General features: G+C 46.4%; 1 protein-coding gene across 1 annotated transcript in view; it reads right to left on the bottom strand.

Annotated features, from left to right (window-relative positions):
* Positions 1-11496, bottom strand: part of LOC132116479 (mitogen-activated protein kinase kinase kinase 1-like) — a 62823-nt gene that overhangs the window by 46343 nt on the left and 4984 nt on the right. The window lies entirely within an intron of this gene.

Here is an 11496-nt window from a genome sequence, read left to right as displayed (position 1 = left end):
AATTAACCGCAACAGGAAAATTAGATACCGGCATATCCCTAAAGCCAATAATATAATAATTTTCATTAATTGTATTGCAGTATTCAAACAATAAATGTCGTTTTGGGGCTGTTTAATGTGGAATGACAGATGGCTGTAGTTCATCTCAGTTCAACAGACGCTACAGCGTGAAGCACAGGTGAACTGATCGTCTCCTTCACACTAATACAAGTTTCAGCACAAAATAAACATGACTAAACATCTGAAGGTAAGGTAAAAGAAAGAGTACAACTTTACAGTCTGTATCCTATCTCTTGTAATCGCTCAATCAGCCAAAGACGTCAATATAACCTCTTTTAAACAATGTCACTAACGTCACATTTAACATTACCTGAGAAAAAATATTCAGTGACCATAAACATATTAGTCAGATAGAAAAATAAACTGTAGAAGGGGCCTTTTGCTAAATAGATACACTAAATAACATATAATACATTTCTTCAATTTTCTTCAGTGTTTAATATATGTTTGAATAAATCCATCAAGTTTTAATGATAGCCACCATTAGCCTATGTTTATATACAGTATATATATAAAATATATATCAATATTGAATTGAATCAAATTGGTAATCAATTCAAATCGCAAGCTTGTGAAGGAGAATCGAATCGAATGGTGAAATGTGTGTCAAAACTAGGGCTGCACGATGTGTCGTTTAAGCATCGATATCGCGATGTACGAATCCACGATAGGCTGTCGTAGTTGATCTGTTATTCATTAACTGTACGGGCCAGCTACTCCCCTGCCCTTGACGAATGTGATTCGCGGATTAATTGCACAGCTTAACCATCATAGAGTGAAAGTTTTTTCATTGACAGGACTGAAAAACACATGCAAGTTTAACAGGGCAGAGAGAGAGGGAGCGCGAGAGAGACAGAGAGAGAGAACGCGCGCGAGAGACACAGAGAGAGAGCGCGCGCGAGAGACACAGAGAGAGAGCGCGCGCGAGAGACACAGAGAGAGAGCGCGCGCGAGAGAGACACAGAGAGAGAGCGCGCGCGAGAGACACAGAGAGAGAGAGAGCGCGCGCGAGAGACACAGAGAGAGAGAGAGCGCGCGCGAGAGACACAGAGAGAGACAGAGAGAGCTCGCGAGAGAGACAGAGAGAGAGAGCGAGCGCAAGAGACACAGAGAGAGAGAGAGAGAGAGAGCGCGCGAGAGAGACAGAGAAAGAGAGAGCGAGCGAGAGAGACAGAGAGAGAGAGAGAGCGTGCGCGAGAGACAGGGAAAGAGAGAGCGAGCGAGAGAGACAGAGAGAGAGAGAGAGAGCGTGCGCGAGAGACAGGAGAGAGAGAGAGAGAGAGAGAGAGAGAGAGAGAGAGAGAGAGAGAGCGAGCGCGAGAGACACAGAGAGAGAGAGAGAGAGAGCGCGCGAGAGAGACAGAGAAAGAGAGAGCGAGCGAGAGAGACAGAGAGAGAGAGAGAGCGTGCGCGAGAGACAGGGAGAGAGAGAGAGAGAGAGAGAGAGAGAGAGAGAGAGAGAGAGAGAGAGAGAGAGAGAGAGAGAGAGAGAGAGAGAGAGACAGAGAGAGAGAGCGCGCGCGAGAGACACAGACAGAGAGTATATTAGAAGTACCATCAATGTTTATAGAAATGTATATGGATTTATTTTGCATGATTTTTTTTTTCTTATGAATATATATGTATTTTTGTTTTGTTTGTTTCTATTCTGCTATGTACAATGCTTTGGCAATATGTACCTTTGTATGTCATGCCAATAAAGCAATATGAATTGAATTGAGAGAGAGAGAGACCGAGAGAGAGCGAGCCGTTTTCAAACAACACGAGCGCTGTCTTGCTCTCTCCCTCCCGCAGATGAATCAATTGACACGATGGTGTCGATGTTTAAATCATTTAAAATGAGAATGTAAGTGTGCTCACCCAATTTTTGTTTGTAAGAAAAAATATCGCAATATATATCGCAGAAAAATAAAATATCGCAATGTCATTTTTTCCCAATATCGTGCAGCCCTAGTCAAAACCCAGCAGTAATTTTCGTATGTAATAACTTACTTGTGCTTCAGAGAGAGCAGATGCTTTTAGAGGTAGATGCCTGCTATTTGGGAACGCAGTCATGTAAGACTGTAATTACACAGAAATACTTTGATGACACTTTCCTCAGGCATTTCAGAACGACCAAACAACTTATAGATGCTGTGAACGACATCGGTCCGCTGGTTAGTTAGTTATCCTGTCTCCTCGCACAAAGTCACATGACTTTTTCAATGCGCATGGGGAATTTATTCGGTAAATGTGTTTCCATCATAGTTTATGCACATTTTTTCATATCGGACAAAAAGTTTATACTACTCATTTGTGCGAATGTGTTTTTTTATGCACATCTTGGTGTTTCCATTGAGTGTTTTTTATGCAATAATCCAAAATGTGCATAAAAACAGGTGGATGGAAACACTAGATTTGTTTAAAAATGCATGTTCATTCATAAACCAAACACTGCCGTGCTTGCTTGGAGATATGATTGATTGCTCAGCTGTTACTTTGTTTAAAACTATTTTCAACTATTTTCATAGCAATAGTGTTGTAGGCAGACAACGCAAGTCACTTAATATTAGCTTATTGTTTATTAAACATTTTTATTAATATCACATTTGCAAACTCTCTTAATAATCATTAAAAAGCAGTCACTCACCTTCCTCGCGATCTCACAAACTATCTACACTGCACAATGAATCTCTTATTTACTTCATTTCTGCACTTTGTGTTTGTTCTAAAGAGAGGATTCGTGAGCTTGCAGAGCTCGGCACTGAACACAACTCTGGTGCTTTGAGTGTTGAGTGGATTCTGATTAGCATTGTGTTCAAGAAATCAACAGATGTGCCTGATACATTACTCGACGCTGCAAAAACATGCAAGTGGAAACCTTTAACACTTCCCTAATCGCAAACACAATTATGCTGATTGAGTCGGTCACACTGGTGCTCCTAAATATTTTTTCATAGTCACATACATTAGTTTTCAGGTGCACTGTAGAGCCCCGAGTATGCTAACAGCCCTCATTTACCGAGGTGGAGGCTGGACTGTGTACAATTAACTCACTCCAAACAAGGAAGCCAAAGGGGACTATTGCACTCGGACCGGTTTAGATGAGTCCAATTCCTGATGTGCAAAACCTCTGAATATGAACACGCTGCATTCAGAGAGCGATCGCACATGGTTTAAGACATCTCCTTTGTTTCAGAGTGCGTTTGCTCATACTGTGGGGGAGTTTGAGGGTATCTCGCCGAGGCCTGCCACATTTAACCAGTAATCTAGGCCTTATTATGCGTTTACTTTACACATGTAATCTCCAGCATGCCTCGTCCTGCTGTTAACTAAACAAAACCTGACCTGTGCCTGCAGACAGGGCCTAATGTGTATGGAAATATCCGGGCCTTTGTGTCCGGCGTCCAGGCGTGATCACAGCTAACCCTGGGCTTTAAACACGCAGTTCCTGGTGACCGAGGAGAGGCCTCCGCTCATTAGACAAAACATGCTAAAACACTCCACAGAGACAATATACAAGCCACAAAGACACAGCACTACAACACTGTGCTGGAAATTGCATGAAAATTACAATTAAAAAATGTTTAAAATGGTATGTTTCACTCTGACTTTTCAGAAAGTAATGATTCTCATGTTCTCTTCAGAACATAATCTACAGGGTAGGGGTCTGTGATAATGGGAGCCTTCTCATTGGCGCACAAGATTCGGCGAGGATGATGTTGTTGCCTTTTAATGTTTTTGTTAGTATAGATCCAGTTGAACCCACAAGATGCGCCGCTGCTGCATTTTCCTTTCAAAACATTAAAGAAATATAGAAGCTCAATGCGGAGAAGATAAGACCCATTCACACAGAACACATATTCAGCACATTCTTGAGACGCACAACTATGACTGCTGCACTCGCACAAGAGATGAATAGAAAGCCATGTAATGTTAAAAGAGGTTCAACCTTTACAACCCGAATTATGGAAATTTTAATTTGAATAAAATGAAAACTACACTTTTTTCACTTTTATCCATCAAATGAGCTCATTTCAAATTTGATGCCTACTACAGGTCTCAAAGTTGGCACTGGGGCTACAAAGGGCTGAAAAAAATTGTGCTGGGAGAAAATCTAGCAACTAATTAAGTTAATTGACATCAGGTCTGTAACATAATTAGCTATAAAAGGAATGTCTAATGGTATCACACGGGGCGTGATGGAGAGCGTTTCTGAAGCTTGGTGGTGACATGACCATCATAATGACAACAGCCAACACAATGTGTTCTGGTGTCACATGAACGTGATTTGCTAGCATCTGTGCTAGGATATTTGCCATCTGATTGGTTAATGCCTGCATTGGCGCTTGAAAAGTTTAAAAGTTTTCAACTTCTGCCGCGAGCAACGGACCTGACGCAGTGCGACGGACCCAGAATTCATTTCGCCAATGCTTGACATCACTCCATTCAAAGTAAACGAGATGCACTGACGCCAACACCTCGTGTGAATGGGACATCAGAGAGGCAGAGTCTCTCAGATGCCACGTTTCCACCGAAATCACCCGAAACAATTGTACCAGGAACTTTTTTAACCAGGAACTATTTTTTTTATTTTTTCTCTGCTTTATTGTCGGTTCTTCCACATGTACAGTACATACATATGGAGAATCGAAATTGAGTTCCTCTCAGACCACCGGTGCATACAGATAACACTAACAGTAGAGCCTAAAAATCTAGATCAAATATAAAATATAAGATACAACTATACAATAAGGGAATGTAAAAAAAAAAAAAAAGATAATAAAAATAAAAATAAAGTTAAATAAAGCTCATTTAAAATGGACTGTCTCAAAGTGGAAAAGTGTTCTATGGTCAGACGAGTCCAAATTTGACATGCTTGTTGGAAATCACAGATGCCGTGTCCTCAGGGATAAAGAGGAGGGAAACCTTCCAGCGTGTTATCAGCATTCAGAGTCCAGTATCTCTGATGGTATGGTGGTGCATACAGTATGGGCAGCTTGCAAGTTTTGGAAGGCACTATGAATGCTGAAAGGTTTTAGAGCAATATACGTTCCCCTACAGACAACATCTATTTCAGGGAAGGCCTTGTGTATTTCAGCAGGACAGTGCAAAACCACATACTGCAGCTATTACAACAACATGGCTTCATTGTAGAAGAGTCTGGGTGCTGAATTGGCAGATCTTTCACCTAGAGAGAACATTTGGTGCATCACTAAACAAAAAAATACATCAAAGACGACCACAAACTCTTCAGCAGCTGGAAACCTATATCAGAATTGTGTCATCACAATTTGTGCCAAATATATTTATTTTGTACTGTAAAATTGTAATTGTATATACAATTGCAATACATGTGCTACATTTAGTTTATCATCAGCGCAACATCTTCAAAATCACAATAGGAGAGATCTGAAGTGCTAATCTAGTGCTAACTACTTTTTAATGAGGATGGCGTGGTGTCAAATGTCAGGATGTGACACTAAACACTTAATTTCATTTGCGCTTGCTGAAGAGACACTCTCTGCAAAATATTTTTTTAATATACAAATGCTGTAGTATTAGGAAGCAGGTTTTAAACACACATTTTCTTGTTCTTTTTCTAACTTCGCTCGGTGTTTCACTATGGGAATCACTTTGGGCGTGACCAACTACGGAAGCTCCTTTGCCACCACGTCTGTCTTTGACAGACAGGTCGAATATTACTCAGGTCGACCCCTACGAAGTCATTCTCGCTTTCTTCCCATGAGGGAAGCTCTCTCAGCACGTCCGACCTTGTCGCTGATTTCGCTTAACTGTTCAACAGGCGGGCCGTCATTGGTTTTCGCCACCGAACGCAACATCAGTGGATTGGATTGGGACTGTGTTGAGTGTCACACCGAATAGTGTCCGCGTCAAGGCGAGCTATTCAGTGGTGTCAAGCCACCGTAGGCTTTACGCGTCAGGGCGAGCCGTGAAAAGGGCTAACTACCCTGTGAACCTTCAATCGGACTAACGTGTTGTGACGAGTCTTCGAATCACTCCTCTCTCCAGCCATCATGTCGACAGTCATTACCCCCGCCAAAGGGAATGAGTCGAAGAAGGAACCCGCACCCTGCCCGTGTCCATCATCATGTGGAGCAACCGTCTCGGGCAGGGATCCCCATCCCATGTGCATTGTGTGCATGGGCGCTAAGCATGCTCAAACGTCGCTTGCGGACCCACAAACGTGCGTTCACTGTGCGTCATTGCCGGTTAAAATTTTAGAGAGAAGGCTGAGAGTGGCGGTGGCTAGCCAGCAGGACCCATGTCTGACTGGAGCCATCGCGAAAACTAAGGCTAACGATCATCAGCGAGCTACCACGACGAGCTGGGCTGAGATGGAAGCCGAATCCCCGGATATGCCTCCTCTGTTCGATGGCCTTCTCGCACACGAGGAGGAGGAAACGAGGACGCAGAGGGCGATGCTAACTCTGACCTTCTCGACTTGGACATGGACGAAGAAGAGGAAGACAACGCTCTCCTCCCCGTCCAGCAGTCGAGACCTCCTAGCGCGACTGACGCTGGCTCTCAGGCAGACAGTAACCTGCACGAGGTATGCAAGCGAGCCGCGGCTAAACTGGGCCTAGCGTGGCCTGCGGCCCAGGATTCAGAAGGAGCAGAGAGGGACCTTTATGACGGGAAAAGGCTTCCGCCTGCTCAAACCACAACGAGACAACTCCTACCCGCCGTGCCGGCGTGCATGAAGGAGATGTCCCGCCACTGGGGTAGCCCCTTTAAGACCAAACTCCCGACCAAGGGATGCTCTAAACTTGAGATCCAAGGGATGGGAGAGCTGGGGCTGGCCGGACCCCCAGCGATAGAGTCTTCAGTGGCCTATCACCTCCATCCGAATCGCCGATCTATTTCTGCCTCTTCCCACATTTCACTGCCGAACAAAATGGAGCGTCTGACCGCGTCAGTCTATCAGAGGATGTACAAGTATGCGGCGCAGTCAGTGTGCTCGCTGAACGCGGTGATTTTCTTGTCAGCGTACCAGGCGGAGATTTTGGAGGAGATGGGGCGACAATTAGGTACGGGAGTACCGAACCCAGCTCTCTGGGACGAGATATGTGTGGTAAATGACCTGATTCTCCGCTCTTCTCGTGGCGCTGTTCAGGGCTGTGGCCGTGTTATGGGCCTGGCCGTTTCAGGTGAGAGAGCGTTATGGCTGAACCTGTCTGGATTAAGCGACGCTCAAAAAGCTGAGGTGATGGACGCTGCGTTCGACCCAACTAAGGGCCTTTTCGGACCAGCTCTCGAGAAAATGAGAGAAACCAGCACCCTCAGGAAACAGGAGGACGAGGCTTTTAACCTCTGTTTACCGCGCAAACAAACACCACCACCCTCTCAGCCAGCAAGGCAAGGCTTTGCAGCAGCCGCTGCGGCGAGAGGGAGACAGACGGGAGCTAGGAGTGTGAGACCGCCTCCCAGCGGACAACAATCTGGCTATCGTCCGAGATCTGATGGCTCCGGACCCTGGGGGAAACATTCATTTGCGGCTGCAGCGGCGAGAAACCGCCCACCCCACCCCGAGGATCGGAAGAAAAAGCGTGCGACCTGACACGCGAATGTTCCCCTTCACTTCTCTCTCCGCCCGCAAAGAGAAAGAGGAGGTCCAGCCCTGTTGTTCTCAGTTCAGTAAGGGCTCCAGCTATAAGCAATCAAGTTCGAAATGTTCTCCAGTGTCACCAAGCACTCACACGGGGTTTTCAAACGCCCATCAGTTCAGGGGAATTTTTAATAAAAAATGCATTATCGCATCCAGGCCACAGGCTGAGGGCGATAGGCTCCCCCAACTCATTAAACACAATAAATGTTTCACTATCGCAGCCAGGCAGACAGCTGAGGGCGATAGATTGCAAAAAAATCCAATCATCGGGATGGGTATCCCTAGCCTCTCCGCTGGAGGGAGCGCGCGCGTCTCAAAAAGGAGTCAGCGCGGAGACGGTAATGACGTCATCAAAGCGCGCCTGCGTTGGGGAAGTATACAGGGGACCTCTCTCGGCTCGCATTCTCAGTTGGCGCACATGCGCAGCTCATCCGTGGGTTGTAAACACAATTTCACGGGAATACAGGCTTCAATTTGCCATGAAACCACCCAGATTCAATGGTATAATAGCCTCAGTGGCCGAGGGAGAATAAGCTCGCGTCCTGACGGCCGAGATAGACACTCTTTTAGACAAACGAGCCATCAGAGTAGTGCCAAAGGAAGTGAACTGTCAGGGCTTTTATTCCCGTTACTTTGTGATCCCAAAGAAGGGGAGCACATCTCTGCGCCCAATTCTAGATCTACGTGTGTTAAACAAGCACCTACGGAAATATTCATTCAAAATGTTGACACACAAAACACTTTGTCGATCCATCCGTCAGAACGACTGGTTTGTGACGGTCGACCTTTCAGACGCGTATTTTCACATAGATGTTTACCCGTCTCACAGGAAGTATCTCAGGTTTGCATTTTGAGGCACTGCTTACGAATTTCAGACGATGCCCTTTGGTCTGTCTCTAGCGCCAAGAGTATTCAGCAAATGTGTGGAAGCAGCACTTTTCCCGTTGAGAAACAAGGGGATAAGAATACTGTCGTACATAGACGATTATCTGATATGCGCCTCGTCAAAAGAGCAAGCAATCAAAGACGCAGACATGGTGTTATTGCATCTCGACAGCTTGGGATTCAGAATAAACATGGAAAAGAGCCGCTTAGAGCCAGCTCAGCACACAGAATATCTAGGGCTCAGTATAAACTCCCTCTCGTATCGAGTCACTCTGACAGAGAGGAGGATCGCGTCATTCACTCAGTGTCTCTCCCGCTTTCAGACGGGGAAAATTGTCCCGTTCAGACTGTGCCTACGAATGCTGGGTTTAATGGCTTCAGTGATATCTGTAGTACGGCTGGGACTACTAATAATGAGAGACTTTCAGCACTGAGTCGCGCGTCTGCGTCTGTGTTCTCGGCGTCATCTCAGCCGACAGGTGAGAGTGACTTATGCGTGCGTCAGAGCGCTCAGACATTGGGAAAGCCCCGCGACCCTCAGATCGGGGATTCCCTTGGGGGCAGTGTCGTCAAGAGTCACTATGACGACGGACGCATCATTAAAGGGCTGGGGAGCGACGCTGATGGGCAGAGCTGTGAACTGCGTTTGGTCTCCTCAGCTGATTCACAAACACATAAATTACTTGGAATTATTGGCAGTGTGTCTAGCGCTGAAACATTTTCTGAGCTTAATCAGGGGTCAGCATGTTTTAGTGAAAACAGACAATTCCACAGTGGTTGCTTATATCAACCGACAGGGAGGCACACGCTCTCTTCAGCTGCACCAGCTGGCAAAAGAGCTGATTGTGTGGTGCGACATAAGGCTTTTATCCATCAGGGCAACCCATGTTCCAGGGATATTGAACAGGGGGGCGGATTTATTGTCCAGAGGAAATCCTCTGTACGGAGAGTGGAAACTTCATCCTCAGGTGGTGAAGCAGATATGGCAGAGATACGGCCAGGCGGTCGTAGATCTCTTCGCCTCGCAGGAAAACGCTCAATGTCCTCTGTACTTCTCTCTGGCAGACGGAAATGCACCGTTGGGTGTGGATGCTTTAGCCCACCCATGGCCAAATGTTCTGCTGTATGCATTTCCCCCTCTGAGCCTGATTTCACCCACTCTAGCCAGAGTGAGGGAAATGGGATTGTCACTGATACTGGTAGCCCCGCGTTGGCCATCCAGACCTTGGGTGGCCGAGATAGTTCAACTACTATCGGGTCAGCCGTGGCCCCTCCCTCCCCGGAGGGACCTCCTGTCTCAAGCGGGGGGGGGGGGGGGGGAGTGGGGTGGGGGGGAATCTACCATCCTCACCCAGACAGGATAGCTCTCTGGGCCTGGCCCGTGAGAGGTGGAATTTAAATGCAGCAGGCCTGCCCCCATCAGTCATACACACTATACAGAGTGCAAGAGCCTCTTCCACTCATTCACTGTATAGTAATAAATGGCGAGTCTTTGAAGAATGGTGTGGACGGAGTCATATTGTCCCTTTTCAATGTTCAGTGAGGGACATATTATGATTCCTGCAGGATCTGTTAGATAAAGGGAAAGCTTTTTCTACGATAAAGGTATACTTAGCGGCTATATCTGCTTGTCATGTGGGGTTTGGTGACAAGACAGCAGGTCAGCACCCTTTAATAAGTCGATTTATGAAGGGGGCACGACGTAAGAGGCCAGTGGCCAGGCGAATGGTCCCATTGTGGAATTTGTCTACAGTCTTAGAGGCCCTTTCTCAACACCCTTTTGAGCCGTTGGAAACTATAGGGTTAAAGCTTCTCTCTCTTAAGACAGCACTACTGTTAGCGCTGGTGTCAGCTAAGAGGGTGAGTGACTTACAGGCGCTGTCGGTCACCCCTCCTTGTCTGCAGTTTTCTACAGGGTTGACAAGGGTTTCCTTTCGCCCTAACCCTGCTTTTGTACCTAAAGTAGTGGATTCGTCATATAGATATCAGACTACGGATCTTGCAGCTTTTCACCCTCCTCCGTTCTCTTCTCCAGAGGATAGGAGGTTGAATGCCTTGTGTCCTGTACGGGCACTTCGTGTGTACGTAGAAAGGACAGCAGGTTTCAGGAAAAATGATCAGCTGTTTGTGTCATGGGCTACTCCTCACAAAAGGAAGCCATTGTCACATCAGCGACTGTCCCATTGGATTGTAGAAGCTATTTCCTTAGCATATGAATGCAGAGGTTCCCAACCTCCCGATGGCTTGAGGGCCCACTCCACTAGGGGCATGGCGACATCATGGGCCATACTTAGGGGCGTTTCGGTCCAGGAGATCTGTGCTGCAGCAAGCTGGGCCACACCACACACTTTGGTGCGATTTTATAGACTGAATGTGTCTGAGCCATCCTTAGCTCATACAGTGTTAGGAGCCAGCACGTCGAGTCTCATATGATTGGTATAGCGTACGTTGCAATCCGGGAGTGGTCTATATCTCCCATAGCTCTGAAACACCGAGCGAAGTTAGAAAAAGAACGATGGGTTACTTAACGTAATCCCGGGTTCTTTGATAACAGAGTGAGGTGTTTCACCAACACTTCCCTCCTTGCATAGGAACGGGAAGAAATCTCTCTGAATGACTTCGTAGGGGTCGACCTGAGTAATATAGGTGGGGGCGGAGCCTGATCTCAGGTCGACCTGTCTGTCAAAGACAGACGTGGTGGCATAGGAGCTTCCGTAGTTGGTCACGCCCAAAGCGATTCCCATAGTGAAACACCTCACTCTGTTATCAAAGAACCCGGGATTACGTTAAGTAACCCATCGTTTTTGTTTTGGGGCTAAAATCTTCAGATAAGCGTCTTGAACAACCACATGCATTTACAGTAGGCTGAACTGCATCTAGAGGTCTTAAACAACCTCCACCTGTTCTTTTGCAAGTGGTCAAGTGTAAAAACATGCACACTG

Source organism: Carassius carassius, chromosome 35 (assembly GCF_963082965.1).
Source record: "Carassius carassius chromosome 35, fCarCar2.1, whole genome shotgun sequence".
NCBI classification, from domain to species: domain Eukaryota; kingdom Metazoa; phylum Chordata; class Actinopteri; order Cypriniformes; family Cyprinidae; genus Carassius; species Carassius carassius.
The sequence above is the reverse complement of the archived record's forward strand: the minus strand, read 5'-3'. Positions and strand labels throughout refer to the sequence as shown.